Genomic DNA, 16,993 nt, shown 5'->3' with positions numbered 1-16,993 from the left:
TTAGAATGTTCTCATACACAGCTGACTATAAATACAGTATATAACTATGTGCAGAGATCTTATGACAATTATTGATGATTAAATATTTGGCCTAACCAGGTGATGTTTAAATGATACAATGTGATATGAATCATCAATATTTTGTTTCTGTTTAACCCTCTACACTCCATCTTAGTAAACTTGTGAAGACCCAATATATATCTGTCTTTAAATTAAAATGAAATAGAATCTCGGGTATTACTACAGGTCACAGAATCTTCTTTCTATAATTATTATTGTTGTAACCCTCCCCTGCCCCTTCAGTGAGAAAATATATATTTTTTTAGCACAGAGTAATTGTGTGTGTGTGTGTGTGTGTGTGTGTGTGTGTGTGTGTGTGTGTGTGTATATATATATATATATATATATATATATATATTAGGGATGTGCAGGCTCGGATAGGTTCGAGTTTGCACGTTGAGTTCGGATTTTTCCCTCCAAAAAAACGGAACTCAGAAAGAGGCAAAACATCATCTTACATGGCCGAACATCATCATTCCTGGACAAAAGTCCAGGAATGATGATGTTCGTCCATGTAAGATGACGTTTTGCCTCTTTCTGAGTTCCGTTTTTTTGGAGGGAAAAATCCGAAAAGTCCAGGAATGATGATGTTCGTCCATGTAAGATGACGTTTTGCCTCTTTCTGAGTTCCGTTTTTTTTGGAGGGAAAATCCGAACTCAACGTGCAAACTCGAACCTATCTGAGCCTGCACATCCCTAATATATATATATATATATATATATATATATATATATATAGTGCCTTACAAATGTGTTCACCCCCCTTTGCATTTTTCAGGTCTTGTTGCCTCACAACTTGGAATTAAAATGGATTGTCTGTATGTGTGCATCATTTCATTCACAGAACATGCCTACAACTGTGAAGTTGTGTTTTTTTTTGTATTGTGAATCGAACAACATTTAGGACAACATAACAGAAAACTTCAGTGTGCATAACTATTCACCCCCGTAAAGTCAGTACTTTGTCGAGCCACCTTAGCGGGAATTCTGTATCTGTAGCCTTATAGTAATATGTATGGCTGGTCTCTTTATATACAGCAGGAGCCTATAGTTTTTTTACTCACATTAGAATGTTCTCAAACACAGCTGACTATAAATGTATCACTATGTGCAAAAATCTTATGACAATTATTAATGATGAGTAAATATGTGACCTAACCAGGTGACAATGTCACAACGCTACAATGTGTTATGAATCATGAATATTTTGTTTCTGTTTAACCCTCTACAACTCATCTTAGTAATCTTATGAAGACCCATTATATGTTTGTCTTTAAGTGAAAAATAAACAGAATCTGGGGCATTACTACAGGACACAGCACATTTTTTTCTACTATTTCTATTGTAACTCCCCCTCCTTTATTGAGGTGGTTAATTTAATGTTTGGTTAAAATTAACTAAACATAACAAACATTATATTCATATTTACAGAAAAAAAACATATTTTAACAGGTTGGGGACTAATACAGGTTGAGTCTCCCATATCCAAATATTCCAAAATACAGAATATTCCGAAATATGGATTTTTTTTGGCATGACTGAGATAATTAAACTTTTGATTTTTGATGGTTCAATGTACACAAACTCTGTCTAAGGCACAAATTATTAAAAATATTGTATAAAACTACCTTCCGGCTGTGTGTATAAGGTGTATATGAAACATAAATTAGTTTCATTTCTCTACACAAACTTTGTTTGAACTAAAAAATTATTGAATATATTGTATAAAATGACCTGCAGGCTGTGTGTATAAGGGGTATGCAGTCGGGAAGCCAGCTGATGGAATCCTGGCAGCCGGCTTCACGACTGCTTTATCCCAGCGTGGGATAAATGAACGGCATCAATTCCTAGACGTCTGTCATTTTCCCGACGCAGCGAGTTGACAGCCGCGCAGGGGGAGGGTTAGGTTTAGGGCTCCCGGGGGGGACTTAGGGTTAGGCACACCCTCAGGAGGGTTTGGGTTAGGCTAGGGGGAGGGAGGGATGGGTTATGCACTCCCAGGGGGAGGTTAGGGTTAGGCAGCGGGGAAAAGCGGGGTTAGGGTTAGGCACTTAGAGGGGGGATTAGGGTTAGGCACTTGGGGGGGGAGGTTAGGGTTAGGCACCCTAAAGGAGGGTTAGGGTTAGGGGGAGAGGTTAGTATAGTTTATACTTACCTTTAGGATGAATGGGATTTCCTGTGCTGTTGGGCTTCCGATGCCGGGTTCTGCTGATCTGTCGGGCTGCCGATGCCGGGAATCGAACTGCCGGCCATGTGGCTGGCGGTATTTCATACCGATTCCGTATAAGGTGTATATGATACATAAATGCATTCTGTGTGTATATTTGGGTCCTATTCCCAATATATTTAATTATGGTATGCATTTATTCCAAAAATACCCCTGGTCTCAAGCATTTTGGATATGGGAGACTCAAAATGTAGTGGAAAGCTACATTGGTTTTAACTTAATAGTGCTGCTGTCAGATTGTGGACTTTCTTAAAGCCCACAAGCCCAGACTAACAGTTGGGATTTAAGGAGCCCACGAGCCCAGACTGATAGGTTTTGAAGGTGGGAGAGCCTTGCTCTTTTAGGAGAGAGGATATAAGAGGCACCAGTGGCCAGGGCTGGATTATAGGGAGGGTGACAGGGGCGATCGTCCCTGGACCCCCACTCATAGGGGGCCCTCCACTCTGTCCCCAGCACCATTAGCAGGATTTATTTTAATCATAACCGAGCCACAACCCGCAATTAATCCCTGCCCCTGCATTTGGCACCGCTCCCTTATTCTGCTGCTGGCCTGCCGCCACTAAAGTAATAAGCACTAAGGTATATCTGTGTTTCTGAGTCTATGTCTATGTGTGTGTGTCTATATATATATATATATATATATATATATATAGTTTGAGTCATATACATATGTGTGTGTGACACATATATGTGTATATATATGCATGTGTGTATGCTTGTAAGAGTTATATATATATATATATATATGTGTGTGTGTGTATATATATATATATTATAAACTTTTATAGATGGGTGCCCCCACACGTTTGTTGCCCAGGGGCCCCCACAAGGCCCTGCCCATTGCACTGAATAAGGGATCTATCTGAGGTAGCAAACTGTGAGCATCAATGTACCTGCTGTTAAATGCAACCGGCAGTAAGTTCCAGTGTCGGAGGAAAAGTGATTCTAATCTCAGTTAGGAGCCCACCCTGTTTCCACTTCAGCCAAGGGGAAAAGGATCGAGTTGCAGTTAGCAGCTGGTAGGGAAGGGGCATAAGGGATGGAAGATCAGCCCCATGAGATGGAGCAGAGGACCAGTAAGTGGCACATACAGAGTAGATAAATTGTGAAAGAAATGTTGGCAGAACACTAATAAGGAGCTGCCACTTAGAGGGGAGCTGGCAGCAGCCATGCAAGGAAACAGGTGCAGCTGACAACTCCTGAGGCAGCAATATGACTACAGTTGACAGGTGGGAACTGGGACTGATCACAGGGGATTTTTAATGAGGTGCTGAGACAGAGAGATGCTGTTGATTCTTATAGAGAAAAACAAAACCTGGTTGCTATCCAGGTAAACAGGGCTGTGAAATCACCTCATATTGTGTCAGACAATGATAAACGTTCTCCAGTGGCAATTGACACCCAGTATGGGGGGATACCCACAAATATTAAATATCCCCCAGTAAAATGGATGGATTGCAGTAGACATCTCCAATATCTGCTACAGTCTCCCCATTACCAACAGCAGCTGAAAGCCACATAGGTTTCTATAGGCGATGCGATGCTGTCAGATTTCTGAAGTAGTTCGGACCCTGCAACATACGCCATCTGATGATGGCATTGTGCTGCTGTAGTATATGAGCTCCATTTCATAAAAAAAACTGTGAGAGGGTTCCAGAGGAACCATCCCTGGCAATGGCTGCCATGCATGCATGGTCTGTAGACCATGCATGCACAGGAGTCATGAGAGGGGAGTGAAGAGACCGCTGATGTCCAGGGACAAGCTTCTTTCAGAGCCACCACTGATCCTATAACACAATGTTTGAGATATATGACTGTCAGTAGGCAGCCTCCATCATTCATGCAACTAATGAGGTTGGTTAAACATGAGGAGGCATTAATAGAAGTCCAGGAAAAGAACATTCAGAAGATCAAGGTGGTGGCATCCACAAACAGCAAAAGTTTGACCAAAATGGTACCGGGGTTGTGGGGAGAGGTTGGACAGCTATCACTTTAACTGAATGAAGAGATACAGAAGAGAGAAACTGCCAGAATATTTGTAAAGACTCTGCCATAAGTGATACTTGGAGTAGAAGAGACTTCAGGCAGCAGAGGTGTTTCCATTGTGGAAAACTCTGTCATTAAAAAAGTGCAAGCTTTATCAGAAGACCATGAGGTACATAGGCCATATCATCAGCTGAGAAGGGATAGCTGCCGATCCTTCCAAAGTGAAAGCCATACAAGAGTGGCCATAGGCCAACCAAACTGAAGGAGTTACAGGCCTTCCTAGGATTTTTCAGATATTGTTGGTGCTTTGTACCACAATTTTCTAAAATAGCAAGATCCCTGACCAACCTCAACAAGGGATATTCCTCTTTTAAAAAATCTACTTCTGCAAATAAGCGAAGGGAACTGGGTCCCTTTTACCATGTCGATGAAGAAATCGGTGAACGATGGATGCTGCAATTTGAACAGGCATTCTAGGACCTGAAATGAAGTCTAACAAACACACCAGTGTTAGCTTATGCTGACTTATCCCAGCCTTATATTCTACATATAGATGCATCACTAGAAGGACTATGGGGAGTCCTATTTTAGAGGCACAGCAGTCAATACATCCAGTTTTGTACATCATCTGAGGGTTGTCTGCCAGTGAATGGAACTACCCTGCCCATATGCTGGAATATCTACTGTAAAATATGCAGTGGTAAACAAACTACATGATTATCTCTACAGTGTGAGATTTGACATCCACACTGACAACAATGTTCTCACTTTCAAACCACCACAAAAACTGGTGTCACATGACATCGGTGGCTTGCAACACTGTCTGTGCATAACTTTAGTTTGAAATATAGACAGGGAGACTGCAACACCGATGCAGAGGAAGATTTAGACCTCATGGGGCCCTATGCAAGACACCGATTTGGGTCCCCCCTATTTCAAACAATTTATACAGTATTCATAAAGAAACACTGAGACTTCTGCATTGGGTCCAGCATTCTATAACTTAGCATGGGCATTACAGTATAGCCTTATGTGTACCAAAATTAACTTTATTAAAAGGGCACTAATTTAGCAAAGGTTTATTGCATTCTATATTTTTATCAAGGGTCTGGAGAATTATATGATATAGTACATAATATTGAATATATTTGATATAATGTCTAACATGGCCTGGCCCAGTGTTATAATGGCCGACAACCCTCTACCCCCATATACTAGAGCAGGTGAGTGCTAATAAACCACACTGCCATTATGTAGCAATAATTATTTTGTTGTGAGCGTTTGGGAGTGGGGGGGTTCTGGCTGGACCTTTCTCATGGCATCACCACTTAATTCACATAGAATATTTTTATCACTTCTCTATTTGTTTGTATATTATTTGTCATTTTAATTCTTTCTCATTTCATTAATACTTATTGATTTATCTTTACACATCTATCCCTTACACTTCACTAAGACCTTTTTTCCCTTTTACGTGTGATGCCCTGGGGATGGTCCTTGGCTGGAATTTTTTGGAGTGCCTTGCTTCTTGGATGTGAACCCCTTAATGTTAGGGATGCCAGTATAGAGGAGCCTTGAAGATTGGCCTGGCGCTTATTCATATATTTGCAAATGTATGTAACTAATACCTCTGAATCTCTATTATCATGTAGGATTTAAGCATTGTTTTTGCTGCAGTGTGCTGAGGGGCAAATCCCTTTTTCCCCTTGGATCCTAGTATGATGTCTCAGTGAAGTCTGTACATTAGTCTATGCTTACATGCCTACATCTGTACTAAAAATGAAGCCATGTTATACTTTCCTTTCTTCTCAATGTTTTTAAGAGAAGCTCACCTTTCTATTAATGTATACTTTGGAATAACAACAGGAGGAACCAGCACTATACCACACACAAAGTGTGTGGAGCATTTAAGGAAAGCTTTGCAGGAGGTTCAACAACTATCCCAAAGAGCTGCTGAAAAACGGGGAAAGAAGAACAATGTACATTATGATTCAAAATTATGCAAACATGTATTGCTCCCAGGAGATAGGGTCCTTGTTTGAAAATGTTTTTGTTGTATATATTAAAAAAAAAAATATATATATATATAAAAATCCTTCCAATAAACAGAGGCACTCAGAGACTGTTGCAAATAAATGACTGGCTTATATTGTGAAAAAAGACTCCAACGTTTCGGGACCAAATGTGTCCCTTTGTCAAGGCATACAATAAATGGAAAGTGACTGACCTTAAGTTCAGAAAAGAAGCCCACCATGCGTGAAGCACCAACCACCAGGAAGTCAGAAACCGCATCCCCTGTAACGTCAAGGCGCCGACTGCGTCCCGTTGTCATAGCAACGTTTACCCAGTACGGAAGCCCTGAAGGAGTAAAAAGGTATGTAAACAAGAATAAAAATTATAGCTAGTAATCAAGAGCTCCAAGTTGAGAAGATGTTATAAATATGTAAACGTGCGCCACTGAGAAAACGTAGATATAACATTACAGAAGACAATGGAAATAAACAGAAAAATAAAAATGAGAAGATAAACAATTAGAACAAAACAAAATAAAACAAAAAAGCTGATGGGGAAAGTGCATTAATCTAATCAAACCGGTATGCAAAGCATGATGTATGTATAGGTAAAACCACAGAATGAAGGACAACATGCAATCCGATCGAAGGGTTACATGACATGTTATAAATACATAAAATGAAATAAAATAAAAGAAAACAGAAGCGTGAAACAATAAAATCATTTAGATGTGTACTAAGTGTGTTGGACTCATCCTAAGTGTTGTGCTACAGGAATGAATATATGTGCAATAAAAAGTGTTGGACAAATGTGGCTTATAAAGTACCATGGGTGTAACAGAAAACTATACATACATGAAAAATATGAGTATCCTGCCTGTGTAAATGTGAAAACGTGACTGTGTGTTGCCTGATGTGTAACTACTAAATGAATGAAAGCATAACTGTTGGTATATTTGTGTAAAAAATATATAATGCACTGGAATCGTGTAGAATGGTTCCAAAGTGAGAAAAACTCACAAGACAACTGCTACTGACAAACAATAATCAAAATCATTTAAAAACGCTCCATTGAATTTGTTCTTTTAGTCCCTTCGGATTGATCGTGTCCAGATTGAAAATCAAATGTGCCTCCATCCGTAGCAATTTACCAGCACGATCTCCTCCTGCCAGGCTCCTGGGGACATGATCGATAAGTTGATGTTTATAATCGCTCTGTTTATGTTTCATCTCAGCAAAATGCCTGGCCACTGGTTGCTCAGAAATTTTGCCAGGCAATAGCCGATTTGATGGCAGATCTATGCAAGGCCATTCTTTCCCTCGCTGTGCGAACAGATTTGCCTATGTAGGTCAGTCCACAAGGACACCGGATAAGGTAAACTATATGTGTGCAGGTACACGAAAGAATGTACCTAATATTATACATCCTGTCCAAATGCGGGTGCTGAAATGTCTGTCCCACTATCATATGGTTACATGTGGTGCACCCTAGGCATTTGTAACATCCGGGTTTCCTGCCTAAAAACCCAACCTTACAGGGAATAGCTGAACTCTGTTCAAAATCCGTGATATCAGTATGTACCACAATTTCCTTTATGCTTCTGGCTCTAGTGTAACAAGTAAGGGGCTTTTTATGTCTAAAGCATGGTAAATTTCTATCAGTGGTGACTATTGGCCAAAGTGCCCTGGTTGCTCTAGGGATAACTGCACTGGAAGAATTGTACTCATTAACAAAAGGGATGCACTCTCTCACGTCTCTGTGACTAGGTGCAAGTAACTTTTCCCTTGGGATTTTGAGGACTTCCATTTTGTGCTGTGCCAGTAAACGAGGACTATAGCCTCTATCCAAAAATCTATTCACTATCTTATCCAGGGCTGTTTCTAACACCAGGGAGTTACTGGTAATCCTTGCCACCCTAATCATCTGAGACCTGGGAAGACCATTTTTCAAAGCCACTGGATGGTGGCTGTTGGCCCTCAATAATGTGTTTTTGTCGGTAGGTTTTACATACACTTCAGTGCTGAGTTGATTGTTAACAATGGAAACCAAGACATCCAAATAATTAATGGATGTAGAACTCATTTGTGATGTAACTCTAATTGGAGAAACTCTGGAGTTTATAAATTCGACTAGAAACGCCAACATGTCCATACTCCCTGTCCAGAGTATGAAGACGTCGTCTGTATATCTGAGATAAGTGAAGATATATTTGGAAAATGTTTAATTAGAAAAAAACATGTCAAGTTCCTCCCTGAACATAAAGATGTTAGCAAAGGATGGAGAGATGTTGCTCCCTATCGCACATCCGCTGATTTGTCGATAGAAGCCTCCATTGAATAGAAAAAAATTCCTCGTCAACGTAAGTTCAAGAAGTTTCATAAACAAGTCAAGATCCAAAATATTAAATTCCTCTTTAATTAGGAAATCTCTCATGTACAGCAACCCCAGACCATGTGGAATACTGGTGTAAAGACTACAAATATCCATAGTACATAAGATTGTACCCTCCGGTATCGTCGCAACGGACTTGATGTTGAGAAGGAAGTCGGTGGTATCTTTAATAAAGCCCTTCTGTTTCACTATTAATGGTTGTAACATATAGTCCAGAAACATGGAAATGGGTTGCAAAATTGAATTCCTAGCCGAAATTATCGGTCTCCCCGGAGGTTTGGTCAAGCTTTTGTGGATTTTGGGCACTGTAAAGAAAACCGGCACTACTGGAAAATCCTGTTTCAGAGCTCGACAAATCTTATTAGAAATCTAACCCTCTTGCAACGCCATATCCAACAGGAGGTCAACTTCCTTTTTGAATACTTCTGTGGGATCCCGTGCCAATCGTTCATATGTGGTAGTGTCCATTAATTGACTGGTGATTTCTTCCTTGTAATCCGAAAGGTTCATAATAACCACTCCACCCCCCTTATCGGCGGGCCGGATGATGATATCTCTATAAGCTCCCAGTTGTTTGAGGGCAGTCCATTCGATTTTGGACAGATTGAAATTTCTGCTGGAAGAAGCCGTTGTGTATTTGATAACAGATTCGTCCAATAATCTCACAAAGGCTTTTATAGACGGGTTGCTGGATTGAGGATCAAAATTAGAAAGCTGTCTTTTTATAAGGAACTCTGAATGTGGGGAAATGCTGGTAATGTTCTCTTGAGACTGAAAATGCTCCTGTAGTCTTAATTTGCGGGCAAAACGGTATAAGTCTGTTTGCCATTTCAATTCATTAAATGGATTGGTGGGTACAAAGGAGAGTCCCTTCTCTAAAACCCTCAATTCAACCTCACTGAGTTCCTTATCGGACAAGTTGCAAATCAAGGTTTTTTTGCTCGACGGGCCTCCCCTTAAGTCGTGAATTTTGGCCACCCCTGCGGGTGGGCGTCCTTTTGTTCTTGGTCCTTTTGGGGTACTTGGTGTTGCCCCTAAAGGGATAAAGGACCTTTCCATGGAGCCTTCCGAGTCCCCACACGCGAACTCGCTGTCGCTATTTGAAGTCATGGCTTCTTTAAACTGGGTCTCTCTGCGTCTTCGCCATTGAGGTTTAGACCTGTATTGGTGGACCTTCTGGCTACCTTGTTCACCGCCCGTGAGCCACCTGTAAACCTTATTCGTGTCATAATCTTCCTCCACCACCCTCATTTTTATTTTTCTGTTTATTTCCATTATTTTCTGTAATGTTATATCTACGTTTTCTCAGTGGTGCACATTTACATATTTATAATATCTTCTCACCTTGGAGCTCATGATTACTAGATATAATTTTCATTCTTGTTTACATACCTTTTTACTCCTTCAGGGCTTCCGTACTGGGTAAACGTTGCTATGACAACGGGACGCAGTCAGCGCCTTGACGTCACAGGGGATGCGGTTTCTGACTTCCTGGTGGTTGGTGCTTCATGCATGGCGGGCTTCTTTTCTGTACTTAAGGACAGTCACTTTCTGTGGAATCTGAACCGCTCCTAACATTGGGGATCCGAGTCCACCCGAACCCTGTTCGGGTGTTCACCGCCTGACTCGGATCCCCGTTCGGGGCCAAACGGCGGCTGCCTGATGCCGCCTGATGTCGGATTCTCACTAGAGAATCCGACATCAGGTCTCCTCGTGTGTAGGGCAGAGCGCAGTGATAGCGCTCTGCCCTACACAGACACAGACACACAGCCGCCAGCGGCAGCTGTGTGTTTGTTACAGCAGCCAATGAGAGTCACACAGACTCTCATTGGCTGCTGCACGGAGGGAGCCGGCTGGAGCTCACACATGAGCTCCGTCTTCTGGCTCCCTCCTCAGCGTGTGACAGAGCGGATGGCGCGGGAGCGGGGATACAGGTAAGTTTTTATTTTTTAATTTGTGCAAGGGCCGGGGGCGCTACTGGGGGGGGTCTGCTACTGGGGGGGCTATACTACTGGAGGGGCCTGCTACTGGGGGGGGCTATACTACTGGGGGGTCTGCTACTGGGGGGGCCATACTACTGAGGGGCCTGCTACTGGCGGGGGCCATACTACTGGGGGGGGCCTGCTACTGGGGCAGCCTACTACAGGGGGGGCCATAATACAGGGGGGGCCCATACTACAGGGGGGGCTACTACAGGGGCAGCCTACTACTGGGGGGGGCCTGCTACTGGGGCAGCCTACTACTGGGGGGGCCATACTACTGGGGGTGCCATACTACTGGGGGGCATACTACTGGGTGGCATGATAATGGGGGGCATACTACTGGGGGGGCCTGCTAATGGGGGGCATACTACTGGGTGGCATGCTAATGGGGGGCATACTACTGGGGGGCCTGCTAATGGGGGGCATACTACTGGGGGGCATTCTACTGGGGGCACTGCATTGTGGACCCTACTACTAAAGGGACTGCATAGGGGGCACCACTGCTGGGGGACATTGTGTAAGGGACACCGCTACTGTGGGCATTGTGTAAAAGGGTCACTACTGTGGGCATTGTGTAAAAGGGGCACTACTGTGTGTCGTAACATAAATAAGAGACACTACTTTATGGTGTAATGTGAATCAGGCCCTATGTGCGGTGTAATGCAAATAAGATTGTGCACTGAGACTCCTAGGGCCGTAGCCCACTTTGTAAACAAGTACTGTGACTCTGCTGGCCGTACCCCACTGGGTGGGTGCACTACTTTTCATTTCTGCCACTGCTGTGTGGCAATGTGTCATAGATGTGCTTTATACTGTGGTGTCTGTGTCGTTGTGCCGCTGCTTTGTCGCTTAGTGTAACCAGTCGGCTCACTGCAACCTTTGGCCAATAATGTTGAAAACAATATTATAAGCTGTGATATGGTCTAAATTGACTGGAAATTAATGTTATTGAGGTTAATAATACTCTAGGAAGAAAAAAAAGACCAATTTATGTGATTTTAGCTTTTTTTGTCAATTATTGTAAAAAAATCCAAATCCAAATCCAAATCCAAAGCCAGTCACCGCAGTTTGGCAAATCCAAATCCAAATCCAAAGCCGGACGACGAATTAGAACCAAATCCAAATCCGGCAAAAATGGTCCGGCGCACATCCCTAATTTATTGTATGCCTTGACAAAGGGACACGTTTGGTCCCGAAACTTTGGAGTCTTTTTTCACAATATAAGCCAGTCGTTTATTTGCAACAGTCTCTGAGTGCCTCTGTTTATTGGAAGGATTTGTGGAAATTATGCACGGAGGGCACCTGAGCAGCTGATTTAGAAGGAGGATCCACAAGAGATTGTGTATATGTGTATATATGTATATATATATATATATTTATATATAATATATATATATATATATATATATATATGTGACGTTCAGTCGGGTTAGGGTTCCCTCTCCTGGGGTAGATGGACTCCTTCCTTACACACACAGCAGCTGGGAAACAGCACACCAGTCTGGATGTGAGTACAAGCTGGTTGGCGCCAGTCTTTATTGTACAATATCAGAAATTACATAAAGAAAACAAACATAAATCCTAACCCTGTCTGGGCTCTTATTTTACAAGTAATTTCCCTCACTACAAGAACCTGGCAGGGCCTAATACCCTCCCCAGCAACAAAAGCACAGCCCAGTCCTCACAGCTAGGTTTCCAAGTGTCTCTGAGCAAACTCCCTGTCTGCTCACCCAGGTGAGACACTCAGCCCCAAACAAAACAAGCATATCTTGGCCATCTTCATCTGGAAGCCCTAATGAGCCTGTTACCAAGCTGAAAGGCCCAAAACCTGGAGTGGCCATGGGTGGAGCTCTCCCTCTCCTCTCACCCACAACCCCGAGGTCCCAAACCGGCTTTTCAAAAAGCTGAGACTCAAGCCTGCTACACTGCAGACTTTCTCCTGGGGATTTAAAACACATAGGACAGGAATCTGGGACAAATGTATGTGCCACAGACCACTTAATCAGTGATCCTATCACAATATATATATAGATATAGATATATATATATATATATACCAATATAAAATATAAATGGACCGTGTGCCCTCCACAGCAGACATCTCTGAAAGGTACTCTGCTAAATACACTCCAAACAGCGGCATTCCGGAATAAATCCATGAATAAATGTCATCTATTTTGCTTGTTGTATGTACTTATTCCGGAGTGCCGCCATTTGGAGTGGGGTGGGGGGGAGAGAGAGCGCACACTCACAAAGACTTCATGAATAATTCCTGCTGTTGTGTGCCATCTCAAGGATAGCTTATGGAAAGCCGCCTTATTATAGGAACAGTGGATAACATGAGGGCACTCACCAGTCTTCTTAAAAGTCATGCAATTATTTATTTCATAGTAACCACACATTATACAAACATAGTGTCGACGTTTCAGTTCACAAAAGCACTTTCATTCCTGGATTTGTCTTGTCTTGACAAAGGTCCTGCTAATACTATAGTAGCTTACTTACACTGTATCCTGTGTCGTATAATAAACCTGATGGATTAATTTATACTGAAGTGGGGTATTATCAGTCTTGTAAATACACACACAGTACACAGGGGAATTCCTATTGAATTATGACATTGGGGATCATAGTGGTAAGATTCAGAGATTTGAACTGAAAAGTACACTTTGCTAGAATTTTAATGCATCTATTAGACTGTGGACTTTCTGGAAGCACATGAGCCCAGACTGACAGTTGGAATTTAAGGAGCCCATGTGCTCAAACTGACAGGTGGTATTTGAAGGAAAGAGAGCCTTTTGCACTCAGGAGAGAGGATATAAGAGAGGCTGATGGCAGTGAAGGAGAGAGCTATCTGAGGTAACAGACAGTAAGCACCAGCGTACCTGCTGTAAACAGAGACCAACGGTGCCTGAGGTGGTGCGGAGACAAGGCACTGCAATGTGGCTTGAACTGATCCTGGCAGTGAGCTCCAGTTCTTGTGGAGAAGCAAAGATCATCCCAGTGAGGAGCCCAACCCATGTTTCCTGCAGCAAAGGGGAATAGGATCGAGTTACGGTCAGCAGATGGATGAGAGGAGGCATATGGGACTGATGATCAGCCCCCTGAAGTAGAGCAGAAGACTGCAGAGTGGATTAAGCCAAGCAGCAGGCGATGATCAATGGCGCCAATTGTATTAGTGAGCTTTAAAATTTTTAAAAAGAGAAATAATTATTTTTGTGAATGTTAACCAAAAAAAGAACACATTATATAATAGCACTTTCCTCAACAAATTGAATGTCGGCTCAATCCATAAAATAAATAGCAGTACAGAGACTGCTTGTGTAAACATGCAAACAATAAAATGGATGGGATTGCCTACTAGTGCTGTTTCAAATAAATATTTAAAGTGCTAAACAGTCCCTACTACATATGAATAAATCAATATTCCAAAAAAAAGACTGCAAAGATAAAGTGCATCAATATTCTTAATATTCTTATAAGTAAAATGCCATATCCGTATATAAAATTAGTAGTCAAAATTTATTACATTGGTCATAAAACACATAAAAAATGAATTTATTAAAAAATAAATGACACAAATAAGAAAGGAAAACAAAAATCTCAAGGTTTTATACAGAAAGGTATAACATGGAACAATAGACTTAACTTAGTTCAGTTAAGGAGGTCCATTTTGAGGCAAAAAGAAAGTTCTAAATGCATTCATCTGGTCTCTCCGACTTCATCAAGGGGATACAATTACTGTTCAATTAACACATCACTACCTGCAGTCCTCAGTTTTATAATACTTGTATGCATTGATAATAGTTGAGTAAAAGAATAAAAAAATGCAATAAATATAAGTAGTTCTATACTTTAAGTTTCTGTTTTAAGAGCATACTGCACTCTCTGTTTCCCGGTTATAGGTCAGATTCAATTAGCCATGAAAAGTGCCGTTTGGAATAAAGTTTTCGCCGATTTGGAATTTTCGCCTGTTTTCAAAGTATCTCCAAATTCAATTCCAGGACGATTTCTCCCAAGTGGAAGCTCAATGCATTGTAATAGGCGGAAAAGTATCTCCACTGAATAGCAGGTGAAAAAAAGTGCAAAATCTTTATTTTCAGGTGCAAAATTAGGAAATGACTCAGAACCCTTTGGATAGACTCCCAAAAGACAAATCAGCCAAAAAAAATTACCTCAGAACATCCCAAAAAATCCATGTAATTTTTGGTGCAAAAGAGTAAATAGTGGAGGGACAAACATAAAATCTAGCGAAATAGGCTTTTTGGGAGGCTGCAAGGATGGGCCATGTGTTTTTGGGATTGCAGGTGCATGCAGCAGGTGGATTTTTCACATTTTTTAAAAGTTAACTTTAGAGACTTTAAAATATGCTAGCACCCATTTTCGAGTACCCAAATTTTGACTCGACTACTTATTTTCACCAAGAAATACTACTTTATGCCATTCTTCACCACTTTCACAAAGATGCTAATAGCAAGCTATTTACATTACTTAAATACCCAAAATATTTATATTAGGGCTATTAGTACACATCTACATTGATTCCCTATGTAAGTGCATTATTTTGTGGGGTACAGACTGATTTCCCTAATTCTTTCAATACTTTTTGCCTGTTCCGCATTCAACGCTTTCCGTTTTCACCTGTTTTGTAATTGAATTAGGCAAAAATTGGGGATGCGCACAGAAAGTTTATGCCTCTGAAACAGGTGAATGAGGCGGAAAGTCAGACAGGCAAAACTTTGCCGTCTTTTCGCGGCTAATTACATACAGGCCTTACTTCCACCCATACTAGAGACTGTAGCCATGTACTGTGAATGTACGCCTGCTACACTTTCGGTTGCCACCGCCCCACTTCTTGTTGTGGCTGCCCCACTTCTGGTCATGTCAAATTGTAAGGAATTTTAACCGCACCATTTTTTTCTGGTTTTCAGCCCATAGTTATAATAGGAACTGATGAAGGTGGGGGGGGGGGACTGGTGATTATGGATCGCTATTTTTATGAAAAAGAAGCTGTCAATCTTCTGGAAGACAGTAATTCATACATCAAATTGGAGAGCAACCCACTTGAAAAATATGTGGATTCATTAAGAACACTATTACTATATAGACTATGTAAAGTAATTATAAGTAAGGATGAATACTTGAATACTTCCAATACTTGATGCAAACCAGCCCCATTTTCTATTTTCTTCCAAAGATCCACAAGTCATTGGTTAACCCAATTGAGAGACAAATACTAGTTGAAATTTAGTTTCTAACTCCTCATCTTTCTGAATAAGTTGATACATTTTTAAACAACAAGGTAAGGAGTTTTGAATCCTATTTGAAAGATACCAAAAGTGTATTACAAAGAATAAAGGACATGACATGGAAGGAAACATATATGTGGGTAAATATTGACGAGTAATAATTTTGTAGCTGCATTGACCATTCAAAGGGTATTGATGCATGCAGAGTATCTTTACAAAGAAAAAGGGGGGGCGATTGAGCGCACTAATCAATGATTATACACAAGCAATAAATATAAATAGGTGAAATAATCTATAGCTGCTATCAAAAAATAGGTATATGCTCTATACCTATAAACAAACAATGAAAAACAAAAGCTAGACAGCGCTAACAGAAAATTATTTTAATAATGACAATAAATAAAAAACAACACATAAAAAATCAACAATCGGCTGATGCTGAAAAATATTTGTATAAAAAATCCCAAGAGAATAAAAAATAGGACTCAATATCGATATTGTGATTTTTACCATATGGTCTAAAAATTAATCAGTGTCCTTTTGCCTATATAGACAATTTTGTTCCTTCTGTTGCTTAGATAAATACCAAGGAGGTCTCCAACAGCAATATTTATAATACTGTGCAATATCCGTTAAGCAAAGAACAGGAAGGAATCATTAGGCTTGGTTAAAAAGATGCTTATATATATTGAAATAAGCAAGCAATCAGATCAGGCAAAAGAAACCGCAGTATTAAATACATGCAAACGTGATTCCAGTGGTAAAATGAGCAGCTCAAATTGTCAGCTGGAGGTAAGTGCAGTCATAAGCTCGTCAGTTGTTAGTTTGTGTCCGCATGGTTAGTTGAAAAGATAATAAGTCACATGGACAAAAAAATTGTTAAAGCAATATATTGATGGCCACGTACCCAGAGTCTCTATCAGAGAGATATGTAAATCTATATGCTGGGTAAGAGGTTCCACTGATACCTACAGCAAGATACAGGGATCACCTATACATCTGGGAGACAAAGCCCAATAAGGACACTAGGAAAAAATGCTCACAAATGTTGTTCCCTCTGACAGTGGCAATGAAGGTGCAGAAGG

The sequence above is a fragment of the Taudactylus pleione genome, unplaced genomic scaffold (assembly GCF_031769625.1).
Source record: "Taudactylus pleione unplaced genomic scaffold, aTauple2 ptg000318l, whole genome shotgun sequence".
Classification (NCBI taxonomy): Eukaryota; Metazoa; Chordata; class Amphibia; order Anura; family Myobatrachidae; genus Taudactylus; species Taudactylus pleione.
This window is presented reverse-complemented; position numbering follows the sequence as displayed.